Genomic DNA, 16,385 nt, shown 5'->3' with positions numbered 1-16,385 from the left:
TTTGAGGGTCTGTACTTTACCCTGATCATCTGACATCTCTTGATATCTCCACAACACCTCCTACCCCCTTTGAGAGACCACCACTGGGTCTCCTCCATGGGTCTAGGACTTAGCAGCCTCACCATCCCACCAAGATAAATTCTCTGTAATGTTTTGGTAAAATAAGGCTGCTAGCTTCTTGGGATTCTCATGCAAACCAGTCACATTGACTTGGCAGAAGGATATTTTACCTTATTCATGAGTTAGGCGCTTAAACCAATATTTGAAAAATGTTGTAAGGTCATTGGAAAAAATGAGATATATAAGAATAGGCACTGCAAATACATGCTTGCAAAGTTATTCCCCAAGTAACCTATTAAATTCAAAACGTATAACAAATAAAGCAACAAAATCTATCTTTCACCCGAGTGCTGTGGAGGAAATTTATGTCCTTTATCTGGTTAAATGGATTTCCTGACAAGCTGTGTCTGAAATACCTACTTCCTATCATCACTACACACAATATCTATTAATTCTTATTATTGAAAAGTCACCAAAATATGTATAATTAGTCAGCTTTTGCTGTATAACAAACTCAAAATCTTAGTGGCTTATAACAAATGTTCTTTTCCTGGCTCATGGACCTTAGGCTCTCTGTGGCTCTGCAGGAATCAGTTGGACTTGACCCCAAGCCACAGTTTGAGCTTACGTCTGTTCCACGTGTCTCCTCATTGCAGTACCAGCAGCTCCCCAATACACATTACTCTCATTGAGATGGCAGATGGCAGGAACAAAGCATCCAAGCCAAACTGTGCAGACATATAAAGCCTCTGCTTAGCATCACATTTGCTCACCTTTTATTGGCTGAAGCAAGTCACATGGCCAAGTCCAGGTAGGTGAGGAAGTATATTCCACCTACTTTATTGAGAAGCAATGCAAGGTCACATAGCAAAAGAAGCCAGGGGGAAGAAATGAGAACAGAAATCCAATTTTGCACAATACATTAGCCCATTTTCCTGCCTTGGTAAACCTAATGAACCCGTGTAAGGCTGTCTGGGATGCTGAATGCTCTGGTCAGCCTGGGTCTCTCCAGGACCAAGAATGTAAGCAGGCACAGAGATGGCTGTTTCTCCATAGAATGCTGAGGCTGTTATTTCAAATATAACATGCTCATTTCTTATGAACCTGATATGAAGGCAGAAAAAATAATAGTTAACTTAGGGAATAATTTGCATGATCTGGTTGGTCAAGGTTTTCATAATTGAATACCAATTAACTTTATTATTTTAATTTAATGTTATAAATTTTAAAGAATACTTAGTACAAATTCAGTACATAGTTTTTTATAGAAAAGCTTCAAAGAAATACTATATGGTATAGTGATAACAGCAAGGATGACAAAATTTGTTGAATGCTTAGTATATTCCAGATATACTTAATCTTCAACCAATACTATGAGTTACAAACAAAGAAACTGAGGCTTAATTACTAATTAAGCAACTTACTCAGTGTCAGGCAGCCAGCCAGAAACATGAAACATTCTGGAACTGAACATCTCTTAGCCTTGTTGTTTTTGTCTATGACATGAATATAATAAACCCCATCCTGATATTATTACTGATAAAGATAATGTCTGTAACAGCCAGGCATATTGTACATTATTTATAAATAATTCCTACTTTAAAGGAGCACAGTTTCTTTTTTTCTTTTTTCTTTTTTTAATATAATTTATTGACAAATTGGTTTCCATATAACACCCAGTGCTCATCCCAAAAAGTGCCCTCCTCAATGCCCATCACCCACTTTCCCCTCTCCCCCACCCCCCATTAACCTTCAGTTTGTTCTCAGTATCCAAGAGTCTCTTATGGTTTGCCCCCTCCCTCCCTCTCTGTAATGTTTTTTCCCCTTCCCCTCCCCCATGGTCTTCTGTCAAGTTTCTCAAGATCCACCTATGAGTGCAAACATATGGTATCTGTCTTTCTCTGACTGACTTATTTCGCTTAGCATAATACCTTCCAGTTCCATCCACGTTGCTGCAAATGTCCAGATTTCATTCTTTCTCATTGCCACATCTTCTTTATCCATTTGTCAATTGATGGACATTTAGGCTCTTTCCATAATTTGGCTCTTGTTGAAAGTGCTGCTATAAACATTGGGGTACAAATGCCCCGATGCGCCAGCAAACCTGTATCCCTTGGGTAAATTCCTAGCAGTGCTATTTCTGGGTCATAGGGTAGATCTATCTTTAATTTTTTGAGGAACCTCCACACTGTTTTCCAGAGTGGCTGCACCAGTTTGCATTCCCACCAACAGGGAGCACAGCCTCTTGATCTGTAACAGGAAGGCAATCCCTGAGGCCTTTCCTCACTGTAGGAAGTGGGCTTAACTACTCTGATAATCAACTCCAGATAACCAGCAGATAACCAAGTTACTAATTTCTTCCAAGCTTCTCTCTAAATTACTAAATGAGGACTTGAAAACATTGTTAAGGCAGGGTTGAAGATTTTCTAAGAGAGAAGTATTGTGCTTGCATCTCTTTCCTGTGGTAGGAGGGGGTGGTTCAAAAAAGAGGAAGGACTGGAGGAAGAACTGAAAATAGGTGGTTGAGCTTATATCAATCTTTTCCTGGGAGCTAGCTAATAGAAGGCTGGGGAATGGAGGCCTGACAGCAGCAAAAAGCTCACGTACCAAAGAAATCAACCATCACCTTATGTTTGATATATAGACTAAAGATATTCCTGTTGCAAATGCATTTTACAATCCCTAAAGACATGCAAAATCCAAAGACCATAAAAGAATGTTATTAGCAAATTGAGAAATTGTAAGCATCAATATAATATGCCTCCTTGTGGAATGTGTTTAAAAAAGAATCAACTGCAGACCCCAGAGTCATTGAAAGGATAATAAAGAAATACTATGAACAAATCCACATACGTAAGTTCAACAATAGTTGGAATGGGCCAATCCTTTGAAATACATGAAGAATCTAACTCACCCAAGATGAAATAGTTATCTGAGTAGTCCTGTAACTATAAAACCAGTTAATGTATAGTGAAAACTTTCTGCAAAAGAAATCTTCAGGCCAAGATAGATTCACTGGCAAATCCTACCAAACATATAATAAAGTAAAATATACGTAATCTCTTCCAGAATATAGAAGAGGAAGGAAAATATCCTAACTAGTTTTATGAGGTCATATTTACCTTGATATCAAAATCAGACAAAGAGTACAAAAGATTGAAACTATAGACAAATATCTCTCATGGATTTAGATGCAGAAATAATCAAAATATTAGTAAATTGGATCAGGAATATCAAAAGGAATCATACACCATGACCAAGTGGGATTTATACTAGATATAAAGGCTGGTTTATCATTCAGAAAAATAATTTAAATGTATCTACTATATCAGTAAATTAAAAGAAATCTATGATTATGTAAATTGAAATAGAAAAAGCATTTGACATACTCAAAACCCAGCTCATGACAAAAACTCTCAGCAGGTTAGGAATAGAAAGGAATCACTTCAACCTGATAAAGAGAATCAGCAAAGCTTTCAGGTAACATCATACTTAACAGGGAAAGACTGAATGCCTTACCCCTAAAATTGGGAACAAGTCAAGGCAACAATGTCTACTTTAACCACACTTATTCAACATACTACTGGAAGTTCTAGGCTCTTCAGTAAGATAAAAAATAAAAATAAAAAGCATACATATTAGAAAGGAAGACATAAAACGTTCCCTATTTGCAGATAACATGATTGTCTACATGGAACATCCCAAGTAATCTACCAAAAATTCCTATAAATAATAAGTGAGTGCATTAGTCTATTAGTGCTGCCATAACAAAATACTACAGTCTGGGTGGCTTAAACAACAGAAATTTATTTTCCCAAAGTTCTGGAGGCTAGAAGTCCAAGATCTTAATGCTGAGAAATTTGATTTCTGGTAAGGCCTCTCTTCCTTGGGTTGCAGACTGTCTGCCTCACTATGTCCTCACATGGCCTTTCCTCTGTGTATATGTTCCTGTGTGCCTTTCTCTTCCCCTTCTTATAAGGATACCATTCTTACTGCATTAGGGCTCTACTCTTATGACCTCATTTAACCTTAATTACTGTCTAAGAGGCCCTATTTCCAAATACAGTCACACTGGGGCTTAGGGCTTCAGCATAGGAATTTTGAAGGGATAGAATTCAGTCCATAACAATGAGTTTAGTCACATTCTAGAATACAAGATCAAAACACAAAAATCTGTCATATTTCTAAATACTAGTATTGAAGAATTGAAAACAAAAAAGGTACCACATACAAGAATTTCCCTCAAAAGGAAATATCTTGGTATAATTCTAACTACATATACATAGAATCTATCTTCTGAAACTGAAATGCTGATGAAAGAAATCAAAGAACACCTAAATATATGTAAAGTCATACCATGCTCATGGATTGGAAGATTCAACATAGGTAAAAAAAAGTCAATTTTCCCCCAAATTGACCTATGGGATGATTGGATGCAATTTCAATCAAAATCCTACCAGAATATTTGATAAGCTGATTCTAAGGTCAATATGAAAGGAAAAGAAACTAGAATAGTGGAAGAATATTGACCTCAGAAGTATTCCATTATTCAACTTTAAGATTTAGTTTAAAATAATCAAGGCTGTGTGGTATTGGCAGAAGGACAGTACCAGGACCTGGTGAGGATTCAGCAGTATGGAACTCTTGTGTACATTGCTAAGGGAAATGTAAATTGGTGCAGCCACTCCAGAACAGTTTGGCAGTTTCTTACAAAAATATTCACATGTCATCTTACCCAGCAAACCCATTTCTAGGTATTTGCCCTGGAGAAATGACAATGTACATTCATTCAAAACCCTGTCCAGAACTGTTTAAAGCTTTTCTATAAGTAACTACCAAAAACTGGAAATAATTTCTGTCCTTCAGTGGGTAGGTGGATAAACAAAATGGGGCATCTCTACATTAAAAAGCAAGAAACTATTGATACACGTAACAATAGGATGAATTTCAAAAGCATGTTGAGTGAAAGGAGCCAGTCTGGAAAGGTTACATACTATATGATTCCATTTATATGAGATTCTCAAAAAGATAGTAGTAGAGTGATAGCAAAAAAGTGTTTGTCAGGGGTCAGGAGTGGGGAAGAGGGTGTGACTAGAGCAAGGCAGTATAAGAGAGCTTTTTGGATGATGGAACTGTTCTGTATTTTGATTGTGGTGGAGGTTACACTAATCCATCAGTGTGTTTAAACTCATGGAACTACCCATACCAAAAAAAAAAAAAGCTAATTTTTATGTATATTAATTTTAAAAATTAATTTAAAAATTAATCAGAAAAAAATACACATTATGGTAGTAACTCTTATTGTCCCCCTTAATATCCATTTTCCCTTTCTTCCTTTTAATCATGGGATTCACTCTGTGTGAGTGTTGGTAGGACACATGCCCAACCAGGGACTGGTTTCCCAGCCTCCCTTGCAGCTAGATGTAGTCATGTAACTAGATTTTGGCTAGTGAGATAGGAGTACCACCTTGAAAAAGAGGCTATGTATACCTTCCCTATACTTCTTCCTCTTCTCCTGGAGATGGTGCTGATGAGCTACTCTCAACTACAAGGAACAGAATAACTGGAGAAGGCATCTTAGACCAATGCTGGGCCAGCTGGGAACCTGGGGAACCTCAGAGCAGAGCCCAACTTTCTGCCCTGGACTGGTAGGAAAAAGAAAAAGAAACTTTGAACTTATATGTAGGCTAATGCATTTTGCAGTCTCTTTGTTACACCAGCTTAATCCTTACCATAAGAATTGTATACATATTCATTGTACAAAAATAGAAAGGGTGAAATAAAAGTTATCCAGAGTCTCTCCATCCAAGAGAGACAGACTTTAATCTCACCTTGGCCCTTTCAATATGCTAGTAGGGTAACATTAAAAAAAAGAAATCTTCCAAAGAGTATGAACTTATCTGGTGTTGTGTAGATTTCTGAAAGAATCCTCGATTTGGGTGGGATATAGGAATAGAATTCCTCCTTAGATTGCAATACCCACCCACCCAACCCCTTCCCAGGAAATACCACTCTCTGGAGACCACTAACACACTACCACTCAGGGCCAGAGGGAAACCAGGTTTGTAACCAGTTCTTGTGGAGGACATGCTCCTGTAGCATCTGGAATGAGAGGAATTAGTACCATATCCTTAAGAAGTTGGTCTTTGGAGCTGGAAAGCCATGGGCTTAAGGCCTAGCTCCACTTCTTTTTTGCCTGTGTAACCTTCAGCAGATGTCTTAACTTCTCAGAACTTCAGTTTCCTCTGCTCTAAGATGGGAATGTATAATGGCACCTCCCGTATGGGGTTGTTGTGAGAATTAAATGTGATAATAGACATAAAGGTATATCATAGGCCTAGCACATAATAAGTTCTCAGAAATGGGGTGCTATTCGATTATTCATATACCACATGTTGGGGACCTACAACATGCCAGGCACATTTCTAGGCACTGGGGAGATAGCAGCGAGTGACACAAAAAAGATTCTTGCTTTCTTGAATCTTACCTTCTAGTGAAGGAGACAGAGAATAAATAAATTATTTTTTAAGTAATGATAGATCTGATGAAATTAAGATAGAGTGACTTATTGTTAGTAATGCTAATAGCTCAGACATGTGTGAGGATATTTGGCTCCAGTTTCTTCCCTCAGTTCTGTGGGGTCTGTGCAGAAAGTGGGGCAGGGTGAAGGCACAAAAAGCTGGGCAGGGTGAGCTGAACAGTGAGGGCATTAAAAGATATACATGGAATAGCTCATGCAGTGCATAACTTTGTGGGCCATGGAAGTCACCCTGCTCTCTGTGTGAAGTGTTCTCCACTGCTGAGCATGGCTGAGCTTTCACTGTCAGAGCAGTTACAGGGCAGAAAGATGAGCCTGGAGTTCTAAGGATATGGGTAGGAGACAGAAGTCTCTAGCACACCAACAAGGTTTCAGATCTTCTGGCCTTCTCTTGGGAGAGCACAGATAGCTGGGGCCACTAGCAAATAGAGTTAAATTTTCCAACCTAATGGATGGCAGGTTGTTTCTATTGAGAAAGAATTTCCCTGTCCATGGATTAAAAGCTAAACAGCGGTTCTTAACTCTGCTGTTCATCAGAATCCCTGCTAGATTAAAAATAAACAAACAAAAACACCCAAGCCCCCACACTCCCAGAAAGTCTGTTTCAATGCAACTCAGGGATGGGGACCAGGCACTCTTGTTCCTAGGTGATTTAGGTGTGCCCTCAGTGTTCAAAACCACTGGCTCTAGATAGAACTTCCATCCTCAAACCAAATCACAGACCACTTCTTGCCTCCAGGCAGGAATGGTCTAGATGCTGTGCCTTTGTAAGACCAGCTTATCACTTCTGTCCCTGGAGTTTAGAGAAGGGTGGCCACGATGGAGAAAGGACTAGAACTAGAATAGGAACTAGAATGGGAACTAGAACATTCCCACAGAAGAAGCAGGCTCCTTCCCAGTGGTGCAGAGTTCACTGGTCATGCTTATCCTTCTAGCCTAGAACACTTGCTCTTCTACTCTTCATGGCTTCTCTAGTTCTAATAACCTGCAGACTTTATACTTCCAAACCTCCTCTCTGGTGACAACAGCCCATGAGAGCCTCTGCTTTTTAAAAAATCTGTCCATGAGTAGTAACAGGGTTTTGCAATTTATAAAGTACCATTGCATATATTATGTCGTTTAATATTTTCAGCATCCTATGAGACAAATATTATTATAGCCATGTTACAAAAGGAGAAGCCACAAATTTAGGATATTGAATGATGTGCAAAGACCCCTTAACCTGTAACCAACAGGTCTAGAGACCAAGTCTCCTTCCTCCAAAGTGCTCTCAATTCCTACCCTACCTGGCAGATTGCCTTCTGCAGTGTCCTGGTACCTGACCATTTCATTTCTACAGCTGTCAGTGTGGTTAGTTTAATCTTCCCAAGTACTCGATCCTAAAAATTACATTTTTTTTCCTTCTCTGTTGTGTTAAAATGGTTCATTCATGATAGTACCAATTTTAATGAATTTTTTTATTTTTTTTTTGAAATTTATTTATTTTTGAGAGAGAGAACAAGCAGGGGAATGGCAGAGAGAGAGGGAGAGAGAGAGGATCCCAAGCAGACTCTGCATGCTGTCAGCACAGAGCCTGGGGTGGGACTCGAACATACGAATGGCAAAATCATGACCTGAACCGAAATCAAGAGTTGGATGCTTAACTGACTGAGCCATCCAGGTGTCCCAATCTGAATGAATTTGTTAAACATATATATTGTTCACCTTGCACCTAATTGAAAATGATACTATTTACAAAAACAAAATTGAAATTCATTTTCTGGAAAAAAATTGGTTGCATAGAATAAGCACATATTTCTAGCTTTAGTTCTAAGTTCTAATTTAGAGAGCCAAACATGGACGTGGGCTGAGCTGAGTTGCTCTTTCCCTGTTGGTTTGCTGTGATCACAGGAGTTTCAGGAATCATGAGGGTTTAGGTGCTGTTTTATCTGTAACATCACCCTTCATGGGGTCACATTTTTCCCCACACGGGTTAGTGCATGGGCATTTGTTTAATATAGGTACTGAAAGGTCTCAAGGTAGCAACATGGCACTTTTTTCTGGAAGGTCATCAGCCCCATCAACATCACATTCTCTTGTGGGAAAATCACACATGATTAATTGAAGGTACAGAGTCATCTGGAAGATATATTCAGATGATGCGTACATTGAATAAAAAGCATTGCCTTTTGTCTCATCCTCAGAGGAATTTTTAGGACCCATCTCTTTAAAGTGCATTGAAAGAAATGATCAGGACTCAGTTAATTTCATTCAAATCCCAAAGACACCAACACAATAGATTTGGCAAGGGACATTTGCGATTCTCCTCTCACATAGCTCAGATTTCTTCATCATTCACAGCAGTCATGTTCAGCAGCTCTACTGCTTACAGGGAACTGGTGGGCTGCCAGCTGCAGCATTGTGTGGATCTGGAGATCTTTCCAATTAGACAAGAGTGGGAGGCTGCCTCCAAGAGAGATGGGAAGATGACTACTCCGTTTACACTGTGAAAGGGAAGAGAATTTGGCCCTCTGGAGGAGAGATTTCACAATGTATTGGACATGGCTGCATCTTCACTCAGGTTCCTGCAAAGGATCCATGCAGTGGACCAAAATATAGGCCTTCTTTTCTCCAAGGGCTGAGCTGAAGCTGAGCATGGCAAGACCACACTGGACCCCTACAGTTCCCAAAGCCCCCCTGCAGCTACCTCACACCTCTGTGCCTTTGCAGTCTCTCCCCTACACCCAGATGGGAATAGCCATGGATTAGGCACTGCAGAAGAAAAGATGTATGAACTGGGAGATGAAGGCATAGCAAAATAAATTACCCAAATGTAGAACAGAGAGGGGAAAACTTTAAAAAGTGAACCAAACATCAGTGACTTGTAGGACAAATCAGGCAGTCTAACTTACATGCAGTTGGAACTCCCAGAAAAGGGGGAAAGGGGAGATGAAAAAATATATATGAAGAAATACTTATTTTCCAAATTTTATAAAAGCTTTATAAACCCAGAGATCCATAAAGATTAGAAACCCTAAGGAAGATACAAAGTGAGCCACACCAAATCACACCATAATTAAATTCCTGAACCCCAGTCATAAAAAGATTGTCTTAAGAGCCGGACAAAAATGATGCTTCATGTACAAAGAAACCAAGAATGACTGTAGATTTCTTGTAAGAAATTATAAAAAAAAAAAAAACCCATAAGAGAATGGAACAAAATGTTTAACATAGCAAAATAAAAAAGGGCCATCCTAGAATTGAATACCAAGTAAATATCATTAAAATGAAGAAAAATTGGAGACTCTCCAGACAAATAAAAAAAAGCTAAGATAATTCTTCATAAGCAGACTTGTATTATGAAAGGTGGTAAAGGTGAAGGAACATGATCCCAGATGGGAACTCAGATCTCCACAAAGAAATGAGAAGCAACAGAGATTTTAAATATCTGGGTAACTATAAAATATTTTTTTCTTGGGATGCCTGGGTGGATCAGTCGTTTAAGGATCCGACTTTGGCTCAGGTCATGATCTCACAGTTCTTGGGTTTAAGCCCTGCACCAGGATCTGTGCTGGCAGCTCAGAGCCTGGAGGCTGCTTCAGATTCTGTGTCTCCCTCTCTCTCTGCCCCTCCCTGGCTCACGCCCTGTCTCTCTTGCTCTCTCAAAAATAAACACTCAAAAATTTCTTTTAAATACTTTTTATTATTTTAAGAAAATAAACTCCTTAGAAGATAGTTAACTGTTTAAAGCAGACATAATGACAATATACAGCAGAGTTTGTAATATAACTAGAAATAAAATACATAACAGTAGCACAAAAGATGGAAGGAAGAATTCAAAGTATATTTGATTGTTCTTATGTGTGAGGAAATATATCATCTGAAGATAGATTTTGATCATTAGAGATGAATATGATAAACTCTAGAACAAACATACACATTAAAACAAAATAAGGATAATAAGCCAATGGTGGAGGTAACAAAAAGGGAAAAATAAAATGTATTCAATAAAAAATGAGGAGGGAATGATAAAAAAAGGAACAAAGGAGAAATAGAAAATACAAAATATAGAAAACAAATACAAGTTGGTAAACTTAAGCCCAAATATATCAGTAATTACCTTAAATGTAAATGGTTTAAACATATGCTATCCAATACACTAACCATTGGCCACATGGAGCTCTTTAAATTAATTAAAAATTTACTAAGATAAACTATTCAGCTCCTCAGTCACACTAGCAATATTTCAAGTGCTCAGTAGCCACCTAATTAGTGGCTAGCATATTAAATAGATAATCTATAACATTTCCATCATCAGAGAAAGGTCTATTGGAAAACTCCAATATATATATAAATATTCCAATTGAAAGCAAAATTATGAAACTGAATAAAGAAAGCAAGATGTATCACCCAAAATAAAACACATGTGCACACAAGCATAAAGATGGGGAGGGTCAAAAGTTAAAGGATGGAAAAAGATATACCATGCAAACACTAATTATAAGAAATTTGGAGTGGTTCTATTAATGTTACACAAAGCAGACTTCTGAAAAAAGCACACAACCAAGGATGGAAGAGAACATTTCAAAATGACAAATGATTCCTTCTATTTAACAACCTTTAATACTAAAGAAGATTTAACAATACTAAACATGTTTGTATCCAGTAAGAGATTCAAAATTGCACTGCATATACCTTCCTGCATGAAACAATATGAAAAGTTGGATAAAATATGTGAAACAATGGTCTTCAAGGAATTAGCAGGCAACAAAGGATGGTGGTTCCCTTAGAGACAGGAAACAAAGAGGGTGAACCCTGTAATTGTTTCATCTACAGGCACTGATGCAGGGCTGGGGAGCACAAGTGGAGCTTGGTGGCTTGCTGAATGGAAGACACAGAGCTGATGATTGAGGGAGATGAAAGCAGCTAGAGATTATAGGACAGAATGCCAGAGAAGAGAGAGTTGTATGAAGAGAGAATTCCAGAGATCACAGAGCTACACATATGTCAAAACTTTAAAAACTGTAACTTAAATATGCGCAATTGCTGCATGTTAATTATAGCTCAATAAAGCCCCTTTAAAAAAGATAAGGACATATCTGAGCAATTTTATGCCAATATATTCAAACAACATAGATAAAATGGAAAAATTCCTTGAAAAACACAAATACCAAAACTGTCTCAAGAAGAAATAGACAACTGAAGAATTGTATATGTATTTAAGTAATTGCAATTACATAATTGCAGTATGCTCACAAAGAAAATTATAGGCACAGATGACTTCATTGGCAAACTTTCTGAAACATTTAAGGAAGAAATATACCAATTCTATTCAATTTTTTTCCCCCAGAAATTAGAAGAGGAAACACTTTTCAACTTATTTCATGGGGCCAAAGACATTACAAGAAAAGAAAATTGCAGACCAACATCATTCATGAACATGGATTCAAAAATCCTTAAAGAATCTTAGAAAATCAATTCCAGCAATATATAAAAATAGGAACACATCATGAAAGCAAGTTTCATTTAACATTGGAAAATCTATTAATGTAACTCACTATATCAACAAATCAAAAATTAATGAAAAACAGATTTAGGAAAATCATTTGACAAAATTGAAAATCCACTTATGAAAAATCTCTCAGCGAGCTAGAAATAGAAGAGAATTTCCTAAACTTGGTAAAATGCATCTATGAAAAACTTACAACTAATATCTTTAGAGTAGTGACAGGAAAAGAGTATGTTTCATTCCTAAATTCAGGAATAGGATAATGTATCCTAGTTCACTGCTTTTATTCAACATCATACTGGAGGTCATAGTCAATGTAATAAGGCAAAGAAAAAAAAGATACAAAACACATAGATATTGGAAAAGAAGAAATAGAATTCTCATTATTTGGAGACAATATATTTGTATACAAAGAAAATCATTAGAATCTGCAAAAAAAAATAGTTATTAGAACTGAATAACTGATTCACAGGTCAATAAAAAAGTGAATTATATTTCCATATACTAACAACAAACAATTGGAAACTGAAATTTTAAAACAATACCATTTACAGTATCACCAAAAAACAGACACAGTTAGGGATAAATTTAAGGAAAATATGTCCAAGAAATATACAGTGTACAGTATAAAACATTGCTGACAGAAATTAAACAACACCTAAATAAATGGACAGTTGTACCATATCCATGAGAAAAAAGTCTCAATATTTAAAAAAAAAAATTTAGTGTTCATTTATTTTTGAGAGACAGTAAGAGACAGTGTGTGAGCAGGGGAGTTGCAGAGAGAGAGGGAGACACAGAATCTGAGCTGTCAGCACAGAACCGGATGTGGGGCTCGAACCCGTGAACCGTCAGATCATGACCTGAGCTGAAGTCTAATGCTTAACTGACTGAGCCACCCAGGCACCCCAAAAGACTCAATATTTTTATTTATTCATTTTATTTGAAAGAGAGAGGGAAAAAAATTCCAAGCAGGGTCCATGCGCAGCGTGAAGCCCGTTGTGGGGCTCGATCCCATGACCCTGTCATCATGACCTGAGCCAAAATCAAGAGTCAGAGGCTCAATTGACTGAGCCACCCAGGAGCCTAAAAAAGACTCAATATTATTACGATGGCAATTCTCAAATTGATGGATAGACTTAATGCAATCCAAATCAAATTCTCAACAGACTACTTCTGTAAAAATTAGAGAATTCTGAAATTTATATAGAAATTTAAAGAATCTAGATTATCCCAAGAATTTTGAAAAAGAATGCCAAAGTTAAAATATTAACTGATTTATTACCTGATATTACCTGATTTAAATATTACAAGTTTACAAGTTTACCTGATTTAAAGACTTACCATAAAATTTACAGTGATCAAGACAATGTGGGTATTGGTGCAAGAATAACTATATAGGCCAATAGAATCAAAACATGAGTAGATAAAGACCCATATAGCAATGGATTTTTAACAAAGAGGTCAGAGTAATTTAATAGGACAAAGAATTTTTCTAAAATATGGTACTAGAACAACTGGATATTCATATTGGGGGGGAGGGGGCGGGAAGGAAGCTCATTACCTTCCTTCTAGCATAAACAAGTAAAATAAAACTCAAGGTGTATCACAGACCTAAATATAAAAACTAAAATCATAGAGTTTTTAGAAGAAAATATTGCAGCATATTTTAGTCATTTGAGAGAAGACAGTGATTTCTTAGAACATAGAAATAAATAACCAAATAGGGAAAAATTATACATTACACTTAATCAAAATCTAAAATTTTTCACCAAGTCACCATGAAGAAAATAAATAGGCAAACCACAGATTATGATAAAATCTTAGCTGAACCTTTATCTGACAAAGGGCTTATATCCAAAATAAATAAAAAATTCTGCAATTCAGAAATAAAATAAAAACTCCATTTTAAATGGTGGAAGGAAAAGATATGAACACACATTTTATCAAAAAAGATACACAAATGGCAGGTAAGTTTATGAAAAGATGTTCAACATATCAGTAATCAGAGAAATGTGAATTAATATCACAATGATATAGCAGTATACATACACTAGAAAGGCTAAAATAAAAAAGATTAATACCAAATGTTGACAAGGATGTGGAGTGTGGCAGACAGACTCTAACATGGCTCCCAATGACCCCTGCTTCTTGATATTCATGCCCTTATGTAATCCCTTCCTTGAATGTGGGGGAGACTTATGTGGGTGAGCCAACAGAACATGGCAAAAGTGATGGAATGTCACTTCTGTGTTTACATAAGATTACAGCTTCTATCTTGCTAGCCAACTGTCTCTAATGGCTATCTCCCTTGCTATATTTGATGAAGTAAGCTGCCATGTGAAGAAGCCCATGGGGGAAAGAACTGAGTGTGGCCACTGGCCAACATCCAACAAGTTGCTGCAGCCTAACAGCCCACATGGAAATGAATCCTGCCAACAACCACATGAACTTGGAAATGGATCCTTACCCAGTTGAGCCTCGTATGAGCCACAGCCCTGAAAAGACCTTGATTGCAGCCTCTTGAGAGACCATGAAACAAAGGACCCAGCTAAACACTGCCCAAATTCCTGACCTGCATCAACTGTGTGATAATAAATATGTGTTGTTTTAACCCTCTACATTTGTAGTAGTTTTGTATGCATCAGTAGATAAGTAATAGATGGAACAACTGGAACTGTCCTACATTTATGGTGGCATAACCATCTTGTAAAACCGTTTGGCAATTTCTTATAAAGATAAACATGCACTGAACTTACCCTAAGACCCAGCAATTGCACTCTAGGTATTTACCCATGAAAAATAAAAGTATATGTCCAAACAAAGATTCATACATGAATATTCATAGCAGCTTTACACATAATAGCCCACAAGTAGAAACAACCTGAATGCCAATCCATAGATGAATGAATAAAGTATGGAATATCCATACAATGGAATAATACTCAGCAGTAAAGGAGAATGAACTGATTAATACATGTAAAAATGTTGATGAATCTCAACATATCATGTTCAGAGAAAGAGACTAGGCATAAAAGAATATGTATGATGCCATTTATATTAATTCTAGAAAGCACAAATCTAATTTATGACAATAGAAACAGATCAGTGCTTATCTACACCTAGAGGTGTGCAGTTAGGATAGCAAAAGCTTGCAAGACTGACTTTTAGGACTGTTGCCATATTCTAGATCTTGGTACAACAGTAGTTACAATGAGTTGTCATAATTCATTGAGCTGTTCACTTAAAATTGGCACATGATTTGTATATAAACTATTCCTTGATAAAGTTGGTTTTTAAAGAATATAACTCAAAATGGATTAAAGACTGAAACATCAGACCTGAAACTATAAAACTCCTAGAAGAAAGCAGAGGGTCAAAGCTCCATGACATTGGTCTTGGCAATGATTTCTTGGATATGACACCAAAAGCACAGGCAAAAAAAGCAAAAATAGGCAGGTGGGACTGCATCAAACTAAGAAGTTTCTACACAGCAAAATGAATAATTAACAATGAAAAAGCAATGTCCAGAATGGGAGAAAATATATACGTGAACCATGTATCTGATAAAGGGTTGATACCCAGAATAAAAAACTCCTACAATGTAATAGCAAAACAACCAAATAAACCAGTTTTCAAAATAGGACAAAATAGGACAAAGGGGCATCTGGGTGGCAAAGTCGGTTAAGCATCTATCTCTTGATTTTGGCTCAGGTCATGATCTTGAAATTTGTGAGGTTGATCCCTGTGTCAGGCTCTACATTGACAGTGTGGAGCCTGCTTGGGATTCTCTCTCTCCCTCTCTCTCTGCCCCTCCCTCACTTGCATGCACTATAAACAAACAAACAAACTTAAAAAAAAAATAAAATGCAGAAAGGGTTTAAATAGACATTTCTCCAAAGACAACATACAAATGGCCAACAGGTACATAAAAAGTTGCTCAACACCAATAATCTTCAAACACCTGTTAGGATGGATATTATTAAAAAAAAGAAAAGAAAAAGAAAAAAACAAAAAACAAACAAATGGTAAGTATTCATGAGTCTGTGGAGAAATTGGAATTCTTGTATGCTGTTGGTGAGGATGTAGATGGTATAGCCACTATGGAAAACAGTATGGAGTTTTCCCCAAAATTTAAAAATAGTAATACCATATGATCCAACAATCCCACATCTGGGTGTTTTTCCAAGAGAATTGAAATCAGGAATCTTGAAGAGATATTTGCACTCCCTTGTTCATTGCAGCCTTATTCACAATATCCAAGATGTGGAAACAACCTAAATGTCCATGGACAGGTGA

The 16,385-nt window shown here is 37.1% G+C and overlaps 2 long non-coding RNA genes across 2 annotated transcripts in view; one reads left to right on the top strand and one right to left on the bottom strand.

Moving 5' to 3' along the window:
• Positions 1 to 904: 904 nt before the first annotated feature.
• Positions 905 to 16,385, bottom strand: part of LOC122237289 — a 37,035-nt gene continuing 21,554 nt past the window's right edge. The window contains exon 3 of the long non-coding RNA XR_006215656.1: positions 905 to 1,164. This is a non-coding gene — a long non-coding RNA (uncharacterized LOC122237289). The remainder of the gene's footprint in view (positions 1,165 to 16,385) is intronic.
• On the top strand, positions 4,226 to 14,707 carry LOC122237288. Its single transcript, XR_006215654.1, has 2 exons — positions 4,226 to 4,446; positions 14,416 to 14,707. It is a non-coding gene; the product is annotated as an uncharacterized LOC122237288 (long non-coding RNA).

Source organism: Panthera tigris, chromosome A3 (genome assembly GCF_018350195.1).
Source record: "Panthera tigris isolate Pti1 chromosome A3, P.tigris_Pti1_mat1.1, whole genome shotgun sequence".
NCBI classification, from domain to species: domain Eukaryota; kingdom Metazoa; phylum Chordata; class Mammalia; order Carnivora; family Felidae; genus Panthera; species Panthera tigris.
The sequence above is the reverse complement of the archived record's forward strand: the minus strand, read 5'-3'. Positions and strand labels throughout refer to the sequence as shown.